The sequence below is a fragment of the Acyrthosiphon pisum genome, chromosome A1 (assembly GCF_005508785.2).
Source record: "Acyrthosiphon pisum isolate AL4f chromosome A1, pea_aphid_22Mar2018_4r6ur, whole genome shotgun sequence".
Classification (NCBI taxonomy): domain Eukaryota; kingdom Metazoa; phylum Arthropoda; class Insecta; order Hemiptera; family Aphididae; genus Acyrthosiphon; species Acyrthosiphon pisum.
In genome coordinates, this window is record NC_042494.1 from 74,647,400 (window position 1) to 74,670,033 (window position 22,634).

At 31.1% G+C, this 22,634-nt stretch overlaps 1 protein-coding gene across 20 annotated transcripts in view; it reads right to left on the bottom strand.

The window, feature by feature from the left end:
* The window catches only part of LOC100160047 (CUGBP Elav-like family member 1), a 193,934-nt gene that overhangs the window by 24,660 nt on the left and 146,640 nt on the right, over positions 1-22,634 (bottom strand). The gene's annotated exons all lie outside the window — the stretch shown is intronic.

The following is a 22,634-nucleotide window of genomic DNA, read 5'->3' on the forward strand; positions in this document are numbered from 1 at the left end:
ATTCGCGAATTCAAAAAGATACCGAGGAATAATGGGCGCCAAATGATTTATATTAAACGCGGGCGAACAACGATCGCGGTGCTGCCCCATTACTGTAATAATATAGTGTGGGTATATGTGTGGCCTATATACACAACCGTAAGATATATTATTATGTATTATATTCTTGCACTCGTATTTATTACAATATATATTGTTTCGGTTTATTACTGAGGAGACACACGACCGCCGTCAACGGTATACTCCTATCATTATGTGTGCCGTGGTTGTGCTGCCGTCGTAATCGTTATTACTATTATTATTATTGTCTTTTTTCCGAGCGTATACGGTTCAACAAGACGAAACACGCCACAGCATAGGTAGTGTGTTAAAGGGTGAACACGCGCGGTGGATGAACACAACAGGCTGTCGAATTTCGTTATACTCTTGTTACAGTTATAAGAAGTTAAGTTACAGAATAAGACTTACAAAACAATATGCAAGTACCTCCCCACATCATATTATCCCGAGCCCGACACGTGTTTTGTATACATCGGAACTAAGCCATTATCATATTTTACCGTCGTCCCTACCGATCTCCTCCACCACGTTTGGTACTTGCGAATCGACCGTAATACTCATGTGCTCACACTTGTCGGGTGGATGGGGAGGGGAGGGGCACAACTTTAGGGCTGGCCTCGTCGTGCATAAACAACACATTTACGACATATTCTAATAAAGCACCGCGTTGGTTTAGAAATTCTTGATGCGTTTTTTGAATGGGGGAACAGAGTTGGGTGAGAAAATGCTCGGCGAGTAGTGTAGATACCGAAAACACGGCCTAGACGATAATCAAATTCGCGAATCCGCCGACGACAACATCATAGGCGTACAATATGAACGGCGATCATACAGCTTCTGACTCGTCTAACGCTGCAGTTCGGCCGACGTTCGTATTCAGTCTCGCAGGCCGGAAGCGAAAACAATATAAATGACTTTTAAATTCTCTCCGTACGAGAGTATACACACATAAACATATATATAATATAATATATGGTATATATTGTATACGTGAACGGACGCAGTCGGACCGAAAAGGGCAAACGCCACGGCACGAATGTACACGGAGAGTCCCTGGAGACGCATCACGTCCCATCACATATTATTCTCCTCGCATCTGTTGTTTTCATAACCGAAAACCAATTATTTGGATAACCCAAGCTGCGGCGGCATCGTGATTAAACGAGCTCGGCGATAAATATTTTCGGTCACCGCGGCTCACTCTCTCTCTGTCACTCGCTCCAGTATCTCTATAGTTTTTCTCTCCATACGGTTTTATTGTCTAGTGTGTGGCCCCAAAACCACGCGAGCCGTTAGCAATATACATTGCTTTTGTGTATTATTCTCGACCCCTTTTCCTCGGAAGCTTTTCAATAAACAAAAACCAGCTATTGGCATAAACCCGTCTAGCTAAGTGGTTATTGTTGTAAAGGCTTCCTCTCTCAGTCATTCAAAAACCCGCCCACCAACCACACCTCATCGACCAACACATACCGTATACATCACACACGCACAAGACGATGACGCAAAATACCTTTCCTTATTCGATAAGTTATTTTTCCAGGCAGACCATATTATTATAGATATATATATACATAATATAAGTGGCCGGTATATGAAAGAACAGCGTTGGGATGTCAATAAAATGTATATACCTTAACCGATGGATGGGATTTTCGGTAGTGGGTGGAAAATAATACAAGTGTTTACCGCGCTCGCTGTGTACTTATAGAAAACCCCGTTTTTAACGAAATGGATGATGGCAAATTGGCAGTGGCAGATACTGTTATGTGTTTGCTCGCATTGTTCGTTCTTTTATATTATAATACATATAATAATATGGGGCCTATTTGTTTCTACAACAAAAAAGAAACATTTTAGTTCCCATATCATTTCCGCCAAATGTAAAAAAAAGTTAGTTTTCAATTGAGTTCAAACTTATATTGTAGGTACCCATCAGGTATAAGCCTTTTTTATATCGATTAGTTTGAAACGATTTAACTTAGGTATAGGATAACCACAAATTATAGTCATGTATAGACATTGTCACGAATAACAAATAATTGACAAATTGTTATATACCTACCTACTTGCAGGTTATGCAACAATTCACTGATTAAATACATTAATCTATGCCTTTAGTATTATGTCTATTGAAGATTAAAACCTTATTTTAAGTATAGGTTAGGTTATTATAATAATTATTATTTTTTATAATCATGGTACTTTTAACATTCTAAATATTCCATAGTTAAGTTTCTGGACGTTTACAACATTTAAATAACTTCACAAATTCAACTAGTTTTCATAATGAGATTGATTTTAAAGCTATATAGTATATTATATGATATGTAATAATTATAAAAATAGTAATGCATACTAAAATATACATATAGTAGGTTAGGTTAGGTATACACTATACATAATACGAAATTTACAGCGAGTCATTAAATTGTTGTACTACTTTAAACAATATTAAGCTGAGTTATCGTTAATTTATGAACATAGTGCCAATAAAATGCGCACGTGTTATAAATATATTATGAATATGAATACAAACATTTTTTTTTTTCGACACGGTAAATATTAAGTTTTTAATAGTCATTTTTAATTGTTTAAAAAACACATTATACATATTTTGTTCCCGTTCACCCTATCATAATTACTGAATCCACGCGATACGATAATATGAAACATTTCAAAATGTCTTATGTCCTTAGAGTTTGTTTATTTTAAAATATGAATAGTTTTCGATGGAAGTATATTATTTATAGTAGGTATATTTTTATTTTTTTTAATCCATTAAAATAACAACATTTTATTCAAATTTTGAAAATGTAGTGTATTTCATAATATATAACGATTAGACTGCTTGTACTTATTTAATTACTTGGCATGTATTGATTATTAAGTATAGGTATATATTAATAAGCGATTCAGTATCTACTATAAGTAGGTACCTAGTTAATTAAATTGCTTCATGAAACTGTTTCAAGTTGGATTTTTATGTTCGTCACACGTTTTTTAAATTGTTTTTAAAAAATGATATAAACTATGAAAATCTATAATTGTAAACGTTATACTGACAAGGAAAAAAAAATGAAAACAAACGCGTTTCATTATGTTTTTTTAATGAGTAATGTTATGTAGGTCTAATGAGTAATGACATTACATTACTAAAGTGTAACATTGGCAACAAAAAATTATTATTAAAAAAAAAACGATTAAAAAACAATATGTAAAAGGCAGGGGAAAGGCCATCTGTATCGTGTTACTGACCCGCATATTAATGTCGGGGACATTTATCTTTTTTCTGTCCCTCCGAGCAAATGTGGGAGGAAGATAACTCGGAAAACAGCCATTACAAAAATATGACGTTAGCTCAGTTATAACATTTTAAACGGTTCAAACAACACATTCAAAAAATTAACCTAAGTCGTGATATTTACGAATTGCTAGGGCAACACGTGACACGTCATGCAGGATGATTTAATATTTTTAATAACGTCGGACATTATTCAAACATTAATATGATCAAACTTGAAACAAATTACAATATTCAATTGAAAACTTGCAACAGTTAATGGTTTAAAAAAATTCACGTGTTCTTACCACCTACGTAATATTTAATTGTCCTCTAAACCGTATTACAAGTTACAACCGTCTATCATCACTTGTACAAATAACTCTACTTTGTAATTACATTTCCACGAATTTAATATTTAATAAACTGACATACCTCCTAAACACCTATGTAGGTTTCAAGTCTTAAATCACTTAAATAATATTATTGTTTATAGTGTGTCTACTGAATACCTTCACGTTTAAACTGTTTACAAATAGAATAAAAACAAAAAATGCAAAACGCTGAAAAAAATCAATCATCATTTAAAAGAACAAAAATATAAAACTGTTCACAAAATAAAATATAACAGTAAAAGCATCAAAAATATCTACTTAAAAAGACAACAATTCACAACAGGCAAGGCACGCACAAACGAAAAACACTATAAATAATTATATATAATATGTTTTTTTTTCCATTTTAGTGACCAAAATTACATATATTATGTCTCAATCAATAATAAAGGTAAAACCAATAATTATTTATATTGTATAAAACTAAAGCACTAAAATATAAATTTAAAACATAAATAATAATTTTCATTGGACAAGATTTTTGCATAGATTGTTTATAACAATTATTTTTTTGTGATTAATCTGAAAAATAGCCAAATATGCAATTAAAAAGTAAAAAATAACTATGTTTTAATAAATAGGTACAGTTTGAAATCTAAACTTTTGATGTTATGATACACATTTGAGTTAAAATAAAAATGATTTCACGTCAATACCAGTGTAGTTTTATAGTATGATTATTATAGTATTATAACCTTTATTATAATATGAATAAAGTATAGAATATAGTGTAATATAGAAATTGAAACTTAAAATTTAAATTCAAAGTATAAGACCGAATTTATATAATCTAATTAATTATATATTGAAAAAAATCGTACATATTGTAAGTAGGTACTTGGTATAATAATAATTTGTCTATATTAGTTTGTAATTATATTGACATTCTCAATAATTATATAAAATGCCAATATAATTTAATTTGAAAGTTGTATAGTTCATTGTTACGGTGTAAGTAAATAGAAATAATTAGATAGTTGAATAATCTATTTTCTTTCTTTGGGTTGGCTTTCGTTCAAAAGTGTGGATAAATTTTAAAAAAAATCATAAATTAAGAAAAGTTACTAGCCAAGTTTTGCAGAAAAAAATCAAGAACTTTATACGTAAATTCAAAGCACCTACAAAAATGTAATTAACTTAAACTGTATACATAAAAATGTAGATTTAAATATAAGATACATTATTATATATTACTATAGAATCAATTAAAAGTTTAATTATAAATACTATGAAATACGATTCACAAAAAATAATTAATATCGTATTAAGGTACTAAATTTGTAACGATTTAGAACTCATCTCAATTTCTTATTAAAAACCGAGAAATTATGATAATTATTTCATCGGAATACCATCTGTGTTACATTTTGAAACTTGAAAGGTGTTACATGAAAATCAACTTGTTAAGGCTTTAGCATTTTCACTACCCAAAAACACATATCAGCGGAAACGAGGTCAACTGAGAAACTTAAATCTTAAAAGAAAAGTTAAAATATTAATCTGATTAGGAACGAGACCGTAAAATACGGTTAGGTTAGGTTACGACACGATAAATCGCTAGACTAGAAGGAAGAATTCGAGATGAATCTTTAGTGAAAATTATGATAATATTTCAAACGTATATGATATTATCATAGTCAAGTGCTTACATATATAAATTATCGATGTATATAATACGAAAAAAACTATCGACTTTTAACCTATCGGTATTTGTAACTGCGTCGTATTAAAATAATACAAAAATGAGATACCTAATTAATATTTAAATCGTTTTAGCACTTCATAATTAGACATTTTGACGTTATCTAAAGATTAACAAGTATGTTACAGCTTAATGTTTTATATTTGCGCAAGACAAATTAATGAATAATTACAAACAAGTTACGTTACCAGATTACCTACAATATATTGGGGAACGCAATTCTTCAATATTATAATATAGCTGTTTAGTTTCCCGTCAGTATATACGAAGGGTTAATTAATACTAATCTACTTATAACAAATGAGCAATAATAATACCTAATGTTTACTTTATTGCATTTTGAAAAACATCGAATGCTTACATATTGTTTTCTACGGTTATCTACGAGATGAAGTAACAAATATATCAAAGTAATACCTACGTATGATAGGTACTTATTATTACATTGTTTGGTGTGCCGTCGTAAAAACAAACGGTAAAAAAAACAATGTTTATTGCGAATCGAGACACTTCATAAAATAAAATACTCTTAAATTTATTATTGAGTGTACCCTCACAAGCCTGACACTATTTTTTTTATTCTTTGGTGCGCCTCAAAACTAAATGAACCGTGTTCATGGATGGAGGGGATGGGCTGTTAAAATTATCAAAGGATTATTAATTATTATATTATGTTTTCGACGCACATATATGGATATTGTGATCGATATTGTATTACGTGCGCATAGTTCATATTATTATTACTATTATATATTATATACATTTCATCACTTCGACGACATAGCGGAATTTAGGTTTTTTTTTTCCAATGCATTTTTCAGTATTTGCATTTATTTGCTCGTCTAAGAATTCAGTTTAAAATCAAAATATCCAACTACGTTCTGCATATGCAAATGACAATGTTCTAAATATATGCGAAACCTAAGTGACACGCGAAATACCCAAACAAGATTTCTGAGCGTACGCGTTTATCGTTGATACACGATTCGAGTGCGCTTGAAACACACACGTTTTGATACACATACATAATATATGTTTTCAAGCACAGTGAGAAGTAGTGTAGTTTTCACTCGGCAAGAGTATACTCACGAGTTGACAGAAAGGGAGAGAGAGAAGCTCTAAAATATTCCCCATTCGAAAGATCGCCTTTTATTTACTCGTACAAAGAGCTTTATATTTTATACACCTACACAATTATTATAGTGCAGCAGCACATTACAGGGTCACGCCAGATTACACAAATTATCCGATCAGAGAACGTTTTAGAATTAATATCAATATTGTATATTAAATATTATACGTTGAAGATTATACGTTGGTATTCGAGATGGTATAGAAATATTGAGATAAATCGATAAATCTATCGAAAGCATAAAACATATATATAAAGCAAGGTCTTTACATTTTAAATATTACGTAATATATTCCGCTAACATGGTACCCTGGATACAGTATAATTAAAGAGAACACATTTTCAGTGCAAATGAGTGTAAATTCGGTACTTACTTTGTATTTATAATTACCGAGTGAAGCGAGAAATGGGCATCTATAAAATGAAACGTAATATAATATTATATTATACATTAAAGAAATATTACCATTTATTCAAATTCCTATTATACCTGTGCAGCAATAATATTCATGAAAAAAACTTTTTTTAAAAATAACATACGTATTATAGAAAATTATAAAATGAATTATTTAATAAAAACAAAAAAAAAAATAATGACAATTTATTTCATAATAATAAATTATGAGTTATTATCTTCAAATCTACATATTTTGAGAATTCATGAATAAAATCTTGACTCAAATGTGCATCATTCATTATTTTACGTTTTTAGAAAATACTTAACATAGTTTATGCCGTTGACGGATTACCTAACCTACTTATAAATGATATCAACGAATTTAATTCTTCTTATCGTGTCCAGTCTGTTAATGTGCTTTTTTTGTCAATGAATTTAATTTAATTTGTTCTAATAGTTTAATTTTTATATACAAAATAATATCTTATTATCATTTATTTATTTATTAATACAACTACATCTTCAATAAGTACATAATAAACTAATATTCTTACTAGATTTTAACATTAATTATATTAGTAGGCACCTACTTGAAAATAATTTGTTTTTATTTATTCCAAGAGTTGGAACAAACTAAGAGATAAATTATTAATATGCGTAATTTTAATATTAGTTTTATTTTATTATGCGAATAATAACTTGTACCTAAACAAAAATAACACAATACAAACAAAAAATAAAATATTATTATAAAGTACACAAAAAAGTACAAAAATACCAAGATCGAATTCTGCAAAAGATTCTTTACATGAAAACTACATAGTTTTATTCCAGACATTTTATAAGCAATTTGCATACTGGGTACGTGCAATCACGTAGACGGTGACAACAAATCATAATATAACAATACATAGTACACAATTATGTATATTAAAAACAAAAACTGTACAAGTTACAAAAGATGACCATCCCAAAAGTGTATTAGTTTGTATATCGGTGCAAATCTAAATTCAAAGCACGTCCAAAATTTGTTTGTTTTTTTTCTTCAAATGGCTGAAACTTTCTTTAGAATAATATAATATATTATTATATTGTCTATGTTTTAAAACAGTTTTTTTATTTATCGTATTCTCGGAGAACACGTTTTGTTAACATTCATATCGAGACCTCGGATCGATTCTAGTGTATACGTCATGTAACGAGTATAATATATGATTTACCCAAAATTCGAATAAAAAAAGAGTATGTACTATTTTTCAATATTCACAATTGTTTATATACGAACACGACGAATGGAACACAATATTATTATACAATTCGGATTGCATCACAATAATTATTGACATGTTATTCGAGTACGACGTATAATATTCACAATTATTATTATTTTGAAAACCGTAAATCGAAAGAATATATTATTACATGCAGCACACAACACTGTTCGGTTTCATCACATATGCGTAAAAATAATATGCAGTTGGACGGAGAGTACTAAATTAGGTTTATGTTTAATTTGGCTCACGATCGCGCCACACATTAGTTCGATAGTAAAAATCGTACACGGACCGTTAAATTTAGCCACTACTTGCGATCACTGGTTTGAATCACTTCAAAACTCTCGTATATAATATTTGGTAATGCGTTTTCAGAAATAGATCGACAGATCACGAGGTTCGCCGTGTATACATGTATTTTTTTTTTATACTGGATTGGAAATAAACAAACCGACAGCGGCGGGCACGTACAACGCGGCCAGAGGGAGAAAAAAATTCGGTGCCCAATAATAATTGATAGAATTCATTGTTGAATTAATTTTTGTTGTTTCGGACACCGCTGCGGCACAACAATGAATATTCAAACGTTTCACTGTCTATTTTTATAACATGATATTTGAAAGCTCAACGATGGCTGCAAACGTCGTCGTAGTGTTGAACGTTGCGGATTCCAATGAGAGCTCGAATAGAAAATTCCAAAAATTTAATTTAAATAGTGCAGAGGCAAATAAATAATTTGTCATAGCCTATTGTTTTTCCAGGAAACGAGCCAGAGCGTACTCAGTGAACGCGGCGGCGTGTGTGTACATGTTTATAATCTAAATTGCGAATATGAATAATATTTGAAACATCGTCAATGTTGTTGTTGCTGTATGTTCTTCGGAAGTAAAACTATTACGAAACATAGAAGAGACTTCTTCTCTCATTAGTCTCTCGACACGTGATATACTGATATAATATATTATATTACACACCTACTACATAATATAGTATGTACATTGTACACGGACTTTGAATACAGTGCCGAAAGAGTTACGAGAAAAACAATTTACATAAAACGGAAACGGGACACGGGAGACAGAACTGTAAAATTGATTGTATTATTATTCATTTCGAGACGAAAATACAATCGTAAAAAAAATTACGGTAGGTATACATTTAATTATACCGCGGAAACACATTGGCAATCGAAAATCAAAACTTCAAAACTAAAATATAAAATGAATCTGTATATTTTGGACTCGATTTTGGATAACGTTACGACCTGTTTTAATTTTGGTTATTATATCGTTGAATACCATAATATAATGTTGAAAGTCTGTTTCTCCACGTGCATAGTTTATTTACAATACTATTTCTGATAAATATACAACACTAACCGGACCATGCAAAACCTCTATAACTTATATAAGTTGAAAACTTGAGAATTCCGTATGTTTGGTATTGTATCTTGTAGAATTATTGAAATTACACCGTCTAAATATAATCCTATTATCGAATTTAATTCATTGATCACGACTCGCAACGGCAACATTGATTGCAACAATTATGGCAGACGGCAGTTATATTATCTTTTTATTATCTTTGTATTTTATTTTGTATTGGGTTTTGGATAAGAGACGGAAGTAATAAAACAACACCAAAGAGGCCAAGAAAACAAAGCGACATAGTTCATAAAACCTATAGAACATTAATGGGTACTTAATTTTTAAACACCGAGTTTAGGTACACCAAACGATCTCTTTCAATCTTTCAAATATTAGGTACTTATTTTAGTTTTAGCCTTAAAAGGAAGTTGTAATTTATTAAAATGTTCAATAATTCCATTATTTTTGTACGAATTAAGTTTCAAACTAATAACACACAGTGAACCTATACACATAAACCTACAACAACTTAAAAAATAATAGTAATACCTATATTAACTATTATTATCATTCATAAAAAAACAGCCGATCGAAACATCACAATATCAACTGCAACTCGCTCTAAATAATAAAATATTAAACGCGTTTTTTGAATTTTAGTGCTGAACGAAAGTTTAAAAAAAATAGGTCAGATAATGTGGGGTGATTATGTAAAAATTGTGCACAGACGCAAACGACCCCGTTATTAGAGTACCTACGTAATTCTCGGGAGATCTAAACACTCACGGTTTTAAATTTAAACACTTCCTATATGCATAGTCGTACCGGGTTGTACCTAGGTACTTACTACCTAACGTATATTGTGTAATATTAAAAAGATACACGCGCGAAAGTGTGCGAGGAGTGTATATAGTATATACTATATAGATTATGGGACGATATGAAAATATGAAATTGTTGGTTGTGATGAATATAATATGGTACGGCATTTCACAAAACATTGTTTCTACATTAGTGGTGGGTACATATTTTAATCTAATCGAAAACGAGAAAATAGGCGGAATACAATATTTCGTGAACAGTGAGAATGCATAAAGTTGTATTATATACATAAATCTGGTGTCGTTCTATCAATTCCAAAACGATCGAATTACCGCATTTCGCGATTTCGCGCAGCGATGCAGAGAGAAAACGATTTTGTGCCGTTTTGATCACAACTAGAATATAATATTTGATTTTCATCGCAAGACACCACACGGGGTGTGTGCTTATTTAAAAGCGAAAATAAAATGTCTTACCGCTGTGCGTACAATATATTATTATTATATAGGTGACGGGCGACGTTTTCCTCGAAACATGCTGAATGTGTAAGCCGAAAAAAAATAGAAAAAAATGATCAGAGAAAAAATATCCGTAAACTCGATATCGTACGCGCGCGTGAGGTGTGGTTTGGCGGAGCAAGCGTTTACGTTTTCCGCGCGGTTTAGTTCCCCAACGCCCGAGTAGGGGTGGGTTGAGAGGATACAGAAATAAAAAAAGCTCGTAGGCGACAAATAATAATAAATAATAATGTGATATATATATATATACTTAAGTATGACGAGCACGACTGACGAGAAAAAAATCCGTATATAATGAAACCGAGGAGAGTTCAGTTCAGAAATAAAAAAAAGATAGATAATATATATAGGATAGGTGTTACGCGCGTGTAATATTTTAGATCTTAGGTTAAAATATTGTTGTCATTTGAAAACGTATGAAGAGCCCTATACGTTATAGGCTTATAGACTAGACTAGACTTAGACTTATAGTGCAGAGCTGCAGTGCACCGGTGACGAGAGGCAAACAGACTCGGCGGAAAAGGCGTGCGAGAGGAAAGGGTTATACACACTTCTCCGATAAACGCGAAGAAAAGAGGATGATAACTGGAACGTATTCTCGCGAAACGATCGGGAGAACAACGACTTCGGAGACGGAGGCGCGGCGGACGTTTATTAGTATTCATGGACGGGCGGCGGCGGCCAGGATGTGTGTCACCTGCATACGTACAGCGAGTGTAAAACGCCCGGCGCAGAGAGTAGTATAATAGTAATAATAATAATACGGTACACACGCCATTGGCGGCGGCCACACAATAGGAGAAGACAATAATAATTATTATCAACGCGTGCGTACGTCACCACAGCGTTTATTATTATTATTATTATCGTTACTATCGTTATGGGTGAATATCACTACCGGTGTTACACGCACGCGCGCAGGCACGAGGAGTATAATATCACGTATGACGTGTAACATTCAATACGGCGGCGGCGACAAAACTCTGACTTCGAGCGAGCGGCTGCTGTCATTAAGCGACACATTGTTTCGGTGCCCGTCGAAACGAATTTCGCGTGGTCGACTTACCCGGCGCAGTTGGTACTGGGTGGGTGGGTGGGATGGAAGAAAACGGAATGCGCGCGTTGTGGATGGGAAAGAGTAACGGCGGTTTTCCCGGTGAAATTTTTCTCGACCGGTTTGGAAAAAGGACAATCGATTTTCGTTTACCTACACCAAATAATGTAAGACCATAGAAAGAACATTGTCGATAACAATTTATTATTGCACGGGAATACGCGTAGTTTTTTATTTCCTTTTTTTACTCGGTTCGAAGCCATATACCATAATAGTAGGCACACGTGTTTTTCTGGTTCAAAGAAACGAGCGCTTGTCTTTGACACGGCTCTGCGTTCAAAAGAAGAACATGCCAATCGATAAGACCCCTAACGTCCCCGATCGGCGTAGTAGCAGATTCATCACTTTTTATTTAGAATATCAAATGTTCTCTCGCTTTGAGGGCCACACATTTTATTTTTATTATTATTATTTCGATAAAGCACCGCACAGCACCGCATACGCACGTCGCAGACAGTTAGAACTATAAAAAAAAAAAACGGAAGACATACTCCAATCATCGAAATTGGTACGTATACAGAAATAAAAGAAAATAAATGCGTGACTACTACAATGGTTAATTATTTGTTTGTTTTTTTAAGTATAATAATGTAGGAAAAGAAAATGAAAACATAAACCAGAGGATGGAAAAAATCTATCACGTCTTATTTTTGTCGGATAAAACCGAGGATAAAACGAAGATAAAAATGTTTCCGTGGGCAAAACCGTTAAAAGTATTGTTTGAAAACACGGAACAAATGAGAAGTTTCATTAAAACTAATGAATTTTAGTTCAATTTTCCATAAAATACATATGAATTATAATTATTTCATATAATTAAAGTATAAAAATCATTCAGTAAGCAGAACTTTTTAAATATTTTAGTGAGCAGCTATTTAGTTAGGCGTTTACACGTCTACGTGTTTGGAAATAATCACAAAATTCAAAATCAAAAGTTTAATATTAACTTAGAGGCAAATATAATACATATATATATTTATTTATTTTAATTATATTCATCTAAACTCGTTAAAACTGACTATTCGAAGTTATTCGTCTAAAAAAGATAACATAAATTATGGGGGTAAAAATAGAAGGGGATGTCAAAAACAGTTTTCCCGTTTTCAAACTGTTCAACAAGCCCACACATTTCTCATTTTTTTTGCATGCTAAAATGAAATTGGAGCTACTCCTGATAGCGAAGTTAAAAGTTACATACAAACGTAAAATGTTGGTAGCTATTTGTATAAATACTTCAATGGGTTATTTCTAAAAGATAACTAATCGCAATTAACATTACATAAAGCATAATAACTGACTACGTCATGCTAAAGTCAATAATAATGTTAAAACTTACAAGTTATCTACTGCTGTAAATTAACAAAATATGTAGGTTAAACACGGATGTTATCAGACAAATGATATTAACGGATCTAGGAGTGAAGTATAGCTGAGAGTTTGGAGCTATGGCTAAAATTCTAAAATAAATTGATTTAATTTTACGCGTATCTCTATACTACCTACCTATATAAATTTTGATTAATTTGAAAAGCCAATGTCATTCTTCACCAAATTTATTTTGTAACATTCACTAAGTGTTAAATTAAAGTAAGTTTGTTTTTTGTACCTATAGATTCAATAAATAATTACACAGTAAATTAATTAAATAGGTACAAAAGGTTAATTATGGCCAATAACTAAAATGTATATAACTTTCTTAGTTTCTTATAATCTAATCAAAAAATAAATTAATTATAATAACATTTCAAGAATATAGGCAGGTAAAAGAAGTTAAGTTGATTGTTTTTTTAACTACTTATTCGAAATTACTTACGTTTAAATCTAAAAAATATCAAAAAAAAATATTATAAAATTTAATATTTTTAAAATACACACTATTATAAGTGAAAAAATAATATATAACCCAATAACAAAAAAAAAAAAATTAAATCAACTTGAAAACCTCAAAACAAAAATAATATTTGTCTATTGATTTATGCATAGCAAGGGGAAAGGGCAAGAACAAAATACATTATAAATGTATCTATTGTTTGAAAACTATTCAATTTTTCTCTGCTTGTCTATGAAAAATAATTTTGAAAACAAGAAAACTACAAATTAATGTGTCATCGAATAATATTGTAAATTTTTTATACTTGAATTTCATTTGAATGATGTCTTGACTCTTTATCAAAATGTTTTGATGATATTAAGGATCAATACAATAACTAAGCAATATATTTTTAAATATTTTCATTCAAACAACTCTAAAAAAATTCAATAAAAAATTAATGAAGTATAAACTATTGAATACCAAGGCGGAACTACGCAGCCACTAAATTTCAGGAAAATTGGTTTTAAAAATAATTGGATGACGTTGAGTTTTTCAAAATTTTTACTATCTTTAAATATACCTATGGCACGTTAACAATAATATTTGTTTATACTATATTTTATTAATTATAATTTATCAGACACTAGTACACTACGGACAGTCAACGTTTTCTATTTTTAGCGAATATTTATTGCAGAACAACATTTACATCAAACAATATAATATCTTAACGATAAACCAGACGCATTTGTGTCTATCAATAAACTATATACTGCTGTATACGTATTAAAAATACAAAAAATATTTTATAGACCACTTCTGAATAGTCAATATTATCATTACAATATTCTGATTCACATTAGACATTTTCAATATTAATTTGTATAATTAACTTCATCAACATCTCTCTATAATAATATTATCATAATTACATTGTTTTAAATTATAAATATTTTTTTTTTTGTCAATACACGTGATTATATAATATTATTATTAATACCTATATATTATATTATGATTTTCCCAAAAAAAGTAAAATTAACAAACATTATTAATATAATATGAGTATTGTTTAAATAAATGTTGGTAGATATAATTTTTGTTTATTTAGGATAAAGTAATTAATTATTTAGAATATCAGAATTTAATATTATTTTTATATACCTAATATAATATATATTATATATATTTTAAGTGTGCTGAATGCTGATATGGTAGGTACAATTACAATCTAAAATTATAGTGTGAACAGAATTGTGCATCATACGCGAAACGAAATGAAAGTATGGTACAATAATTTGCTTGAATACAATATCAGATTGCAAAAGCGTGTATATAAGACATGTTCGTTATTCTTAAAAAAATTACAATAAAGCACTAATGTTAAGGAATACCAACAATATAAGCTTAGGGGCATATATTTAATAGCTATGTTATAATAACGTATTAAATTGAACTATAACAAGTAAAAGCAACACTACCTATACCATAATTTATAGTACATAACTTCTAAATATTTAAGTATATTGAGGTAAAAAATGTTTGATGGAAAAAAATCGTTGTTTTTGTAGGTATCTTCAATAAGAATTTCAAGGTTAAGGTATGTTTGGTTTTTTATAACGACCCCATTACCTAGACATTAGTTATTCTATTCTAGTATACTATACCTAGTTTATACCTTTGATCACTGCATCACTGAATTCATTCTTAAATGCAAAATTTTTTTGTTTCGTAAAAATATACCTACGGTATATTAACTTGGTACATTATTATATTAACAAATAGAAGGAACTGGCAAACATGAAATTTCCATGGTTGACAAAGTACAACGAATCTCCACATTTCCGTACATGATCCTATCAATTAAATGTCTAGATATAATGAGATATTATGAATAATACTTTCATACGTACCTAATATATATTATGACAATAATATAATGAGTAAACGATACCACTTGAACGAGAGCAGTTAAATATTAAAATCAAGCGCTTACCATAGTTAATTATGACTTATTAGTTGTAATTTATAACCAATTTATTTATATTTAATTGTCCGAAGATATTTTACTACGCTACACAATAATTATACTAAATTGTACGGAGCAATTTTCGAGCATTGTTTTACTATTTGACATTATTTTGTACCTGTGTACAACAAAGTTTTTGTTCGTTCTATTTGTTAAACACATTACCCCAAATATATTACACCGTGTCACAGTAAACAGCAATAGAACAAACAAAAAACATTTATGTATTCCGAGACCGTGTAATTATAGGGATATTTACAAAAACGATTTTGTCCTCATGAAGTTATTTACAAACGAGTAACAACATATTATATTATGTACCTAAAAATACGTCATTGATATAGAAACATCTCAAATTCACAAATAAACTAAAAAATAATTCACCGAAACCGCATGGCCGAAACCGCATCATTGTGTAATTTATAAAATATCCCATGCAAAAAATATTTTTAAATTAATTGTATCGTTAGACGACCTCATCTCATATTATAACGATGAACCCATTTTCTATTTATTATAAAAAAAATAATAATAATAAAGGCACACCAACTGTTGCTTACACAAGTGTTTTGATGGTAGCTATTTTTTTGAGATTTGTTAAATTTCTAGAATAATTTATTATTGTACACATTAGTCATTACTCATAACGCATGATTATTTTATGTATTTTCCAGTCCTTTGTTTATTTATTTATAAAATTGAAAACCAAATTAAATTTTAAAAATTCAGCTATTTAAATACAAATTTTTAATTTATATTAAGTAGTAGCCAGTAAGTACCTAATACAAAACTGTAAACATTATCAACCTTAATGTTATATTAATCCCTATATATTTTAAATATAAGCGTGGTGTTGATGATAAATAAATCACTCATTTTTAATTGAAATTTCGATCAAGAACGACCAACAATTCAAATAGGTAAACAATTTTTAATTAATAATCTGAGTTATAAGTTATAACTTATAACCAATAAATAAATAATTTAAATACAACAACAAAGGTATATTATAATAATAAAAACATTAAGGGCGGTTCTAACAATGTCCGGTAAAGTTAATCGACACTTGTAAGGCATTGTAAGACTTAGATTTTGGCTCTCTTCAATAGGTATTAAACAGTTAGGTAATAGGTACCCGAGTAGGTACCCCAAAAAAAAATTAACATTCCCAAAAACAAATTCCATGCAATACCTATTCATATTTTCATCATCATAAACCACAGAAAATGACTCGGAAAATGATGAGATCCATAACCGGTCAGGTATCTGTACAATGATATTCATAATAATGACCTATAACCGGTAATGTCCCTCTTATCCTTTAAAACCCCATCTCAAAAATCGCAGAGTACGCTAATAATCAGCAGATATTATAATCCTTTTAATATTAATTGTAACAGAATTAATTATTAATTCTGAAATTATTTCTGTACAGCGTAACTATTCAATGTTTAAAAGGAGTACCCGTATAAAAAAAAAATTGTTATTTTATCCTGGTCCGATAAAATGTTGTTTTTAAGATAAACCGTTGAGCGGCCATCTCGAAGATGAGAGAGAACTATTTAGTATTTACCCAAACTATTTCTCGTTTCGAGCGTAAAATATCGTTTTGACGGAACGTTTCCAAAAACACAATGCATTGTCGCGAACGTTCGGGGAGGATTCTTGGGACGACCCGTGGGGACTAAAGGCTTTTTGGCTTAAAACTTTGGAACTCATCATTATCGATAAATCGTGGCCCCGCGGTACCACCACACTCCGTCGAACAACCGGCATACTTCCGACGACCGATGGCGCCCTAAGTCCTTTCAGAAATCTCCCTCAGTCCCTCGCACCTTGTGCCATGATAAAAGTAAATATCTGACGCAGCCGTCCACGACTGGTGGCGGACGGTCATCATTGCCGTTTGCCGCAGTGGATCAAACTGGTTGGTGTGGTGTACTGGTGTGGGTGGGGGGAGTGGGCGGTGGATGTCTCGACCGAAAATTTACTCGCAGGATAACGACTGTGATGATGACGGTATTATTATTAGGAAGACTGGTTTTTATAGACCGTCGAGTATAATTATCGCGCATCGTCGTCGTTTTCTCCGGGTTTCCCCGGGTGTATTAATAAAACAACCCGGACGTTCTATGTTTGGACGGCCTACCCGAGAGGAAGCCCGATATTGTGTACGTACGTCGCACGCAGTTTTCAATAATAATAATAAAAATAATATTAACGATACAGTAATATCAAGACAACGAATATTATACTGCACATTATAATATTTTCGGTAATTTAAAAACAACCGTCCTTAACACGGTACCTTAAGTCCTAAAATATCATAGTAGACACGAAACGGAACAACAAGTGTCCGGAAAAATAATAAACTCACCCGGCGAGGCGTACGGCATCGTGTACGACAGAGGTGTGCGGCGACGGCGGCGGACGTTGAATGAGGTAAACGTGCTTGCTGGCGGGCGCGTCTTAGAAACTTCCGAAATGGCGATTTCGGAAGAGATGTACCGCGCAATGGTCGTGTTGTGTACCAACGCGGTAAACGACGGTGGTTATTGTTATTACTGCTGTTGTTAAAACAATAATATCGGCGAAAAACGTAAGACTCGTAAAAAAACGGTTTTGACGCGACAAGCGACAACAAAGGCTTAATACACAAAAACAAAAGACCGAGCGAAGGCGATCGCAGTGGGTACACGCCACGGGGTGGACACCGCGAGCGTGAGAGACGGAAAGACAAAAAGGAGGGGGGTGAGAACAATAATATGTACACGTCTATTATGTAATATATTATTATGCTATATCATAACTTAATATTATTATTACATATAATAATATTACAATACGAATTGACTGCCGAGGTAACGAACGTATATTATACCTATTATACTAAATTATTAATACGACTAGGAGGTATATTATAACATATTATTATAATTATTAATTGTCAGCGTTACGACGAGAACAAAAAAATAAGAGAGATAGGCACGCCACAGACGACGGGGACAGGAAAGAAAGAATAATATTAATATTATTGCGGTACACAACAGAAGCGAACGGACAAACGACTACGCGACGGACACGGAACACACACGGACACGTAACACGACACACGGGACTGACGACTGTAAATGAAGTATGATATTGTTATGTGCGGACGGCTGCGACGACGGCGATAATAATAACAATAATACCGACCGGCAGCGGCACGCACACACAAGCGCGCGCGAGCCAGCACGAACGGTCGCGCCCGCACGTACGCACACACACACACACGATCACGCGCGGCAAACGCGCACGCACGGACGGACGCCGCCCGACGTACGATGATGATGGTGACGATGATGACGATGATGATGATATTAAACGCAAACGGCGGCCGCGGCCGAACGGTTCGATTAGCCGATTTGTTGCTAATGGGTCGAACGGTGGGTGGGCGGGAGGGTGGTGGGGTGCACGTCGTCGATGTCGATGCCGACTCGTCGTTCGCCAGACACGAAAATAAATAATGATAATATCATAGCATGTCGACGGAAATAGTATAATATCGGTTTCGTTGTCGTCGATCTCGTAATTTTGTAATTTCGTGTCTTTTCCGAGAGCTCATACTGCGCGCACGTGGCACGTGTGTGTGAAAACACGACGAAAACGATGCTCTGAAAAACATTCAGACAATAATCACCCTGTCACGATTATAATAATAAATAATAATCATTAATAGAATAAGCTCTGGAAATGTGCGCGAAAAAAATGCCATTATATCAGCTGTTGAGATAGGTTTAGACCTTTATTCCAATGTTCTCATCGTTTTCCACGTCTTGTACAAACATTATTTATTTCTCAAATTTTACAAATCGTAGAAGTCCGCGACCGTACGGATCATGATTAAACGGTGAAAAATAATATAATATATTTATAATTATAATTAATAATTAATAACTATTATTATTTAGTATTCAGTTGGTTTGTATGAAATTAAATATGTGAATTAATTTTACGTACCATTCCGATTCGTTGAGATGAATAATTTCAATAAAAATCCAATATTAATTATTCTATATAGTTGTTATATTATTGCAATTTCAATTATTTGCGTAACTTTGAATAATCCAGATATTATTATGTATATTTATAGTTATTTTTTATTGTTCGTGCATTACGTTTCTACTCAGTTGTGGTCAAACTGTGGGGGTGAGGTAGATCCTCTGAACTTTTTTTCAATATTTATAATAACTAGTTTACCACTATAGTTTTATAAATATATAGATATAAAACGGTAACCTTAGATTGTATTTTTATTGATCAAAATATAACTCACTAATCAGCTACATCGCCCGATGATAAAATCATTTTACCGCCACTGCTACAACTCTACTATAAATTCTATAACAACATGGGAGTGAAAATAGATTTTAACCTGAAATGGTCAAAAAACGTATAGAATAGAAAAAAATAAAATGAAGAGCTTAACTGTAATATTTTACAAAATTCGATTTATTGATAAAATAATTATAAGACAAATTTACAAGTCACTGTGTAATTAAATTGTTGGGGGAGGCACTATTAGACCAGAAATTAATACATTGCAAAGAACAACAAAAAAAATATTATAAAAGTGGCATACTCCCTACAATTGAAATACACATCAGAAGAATTATTCAACCATACAAATATATTATTACCTGCTTATAAATTATACATTAGACAAATTTTAGTCAAATCCATACAAAACCACACACTCAATGCTACAGAAATAATTGACAGAAGAACAGGAAAATACATTAAACCGTCATAATATACATTATCAACTATTTCAAGAAACTCTCCCAATTACACAGGGAAATCTATATTCAACAATTTAAATAACGAAGTAAAGAGTCTAATAAAAAGTTTATGTGAAAGTCAATTCATTAATACCAATGATATAATATTAATAAAAATAAAATTAAAAAAGGTGGGTAAGTGGATGTCGCTCTGCTGTACAGTAGGTTACAAGTGGGTCACTGTATAATGGATAGTATTAAATTTGAATTCAATGATATAATATCACTGTATAAGAAAAACGATTCTGCGCGGAGACGGTTTGTCAGTCAAGGTATTAGACATACCAATTATAGGTAGGTATACTTATCTATAGTATTAAAAAAAAATTGACCTATAATAGGTATTAATAATAAATTCCAAATTAATAATATCACAATATGTCAATATCCATCAGGTAACGCGTTATACATCAACAACAAACCGTGGTGCTATCATAGATATATAATAGTATACTTTAAAAGTTTCAAGTACCCACAAATAATATTATACAATCATTACAATCACAACAAAATAAATAAAATATTTAATCCAGGTTTTTTAATATGTAATTTCGTCCAAATTTGAACTTAAAATGACTATAAAAATAAACTGTGCTTAAGTATTTCTTAGAATTTTTGGAAACAGAATTAAATATTTACGTGGAATCTTGTTTTAAATTTTCAATCCTTAAATATAAATATTGAACATTTTATAAATTTTTAACTACAAAATAATTATTCAATTTTAAATTTAATAAATTTTGTCAACATTTGATCTTTAAATGCTTATAAAAAAAAATTGTGCCTATGTATTTTTAAAATGTTTCAACTGATATTGTAATAATATATCAGGAGCTTTGTATTCAATTTTTATACTTTTTGGCCCAACAGATAAAACTTTATTGATATTTATAGAAAAAAAAACTAAAAAAATTGAAAACTGAAAATGTCTGTAAACAGCTCAAAAAGAGTCAAAATATTTTCAAAATTGTATGGTGTATAGGAAATGCTAATATAAACATTCAGTAAAATTTTCATGTATCTACAGTAATTCGTTTTTGAATTACAACAAAATAAGGAAATCGCTACATGAGAAATCGAGTGAATATCCAATGTTGTAAAAATTTGAATTTCAAACGATCATAAAAATTTTATTTGACTTTCTTATAGATATTTTTTGTTTGATAAAGGAAGATAATCTTATAATGAATCTTGTATTACACTTTCATATCTTAGATTTAAAAAGAAAAAATTTTTATGAATTTCTAACTCGAAATAATTTGCAAATTTTCGTGATTTTTCCATATTTTGTCATTTTTAGATTCTGAGTGGAACGATAAATGCATTAATTTTACAATGATGTGTGTTTTTTTTTATTTTTTTTTAAATTTTTTTTTGTGTCTGTGTACACGATAAGTAGTTGAAATAATGCTACGATTTTCAACTTCAGTATCTTGTTCGATCAGAAAGTGAATATCGTTGGTGCATTGGGGAGGTCAACATTTAAATTTCCCAGTAGTTTTCAAAAGCGCCGGGAAAAACAAAAGAAAAATTAAGAAAAAACGGGAATTTTTACGCAAAATCTATTTTCGAGAAAATCGATTTTGGTTTTTGGTGTAACATTAAAACAAATGACCGTAGATACATAAAATTTTCAATGGTTGTTTACATTTCCATTTTCTATACACGATAAAATTTTCAAAATATTTAGATTTATTTTGAACTGTTTAGAGACATTTTCATTTTCCATTTTTTTTAGTTTTTTTTCTAAAAATATCAATAAAATTTTATTTGTTGGATAAAAAAGCTTGACAATTTAATAGAAGGCTCCTAGTATATTGTTTCAAAGGCAGATGAAAAATATTAAAAATCGTTAGTCACAGTTTTTTTTTTTATAAGCATTTAAAGTTCAAAAAATGACAAAAT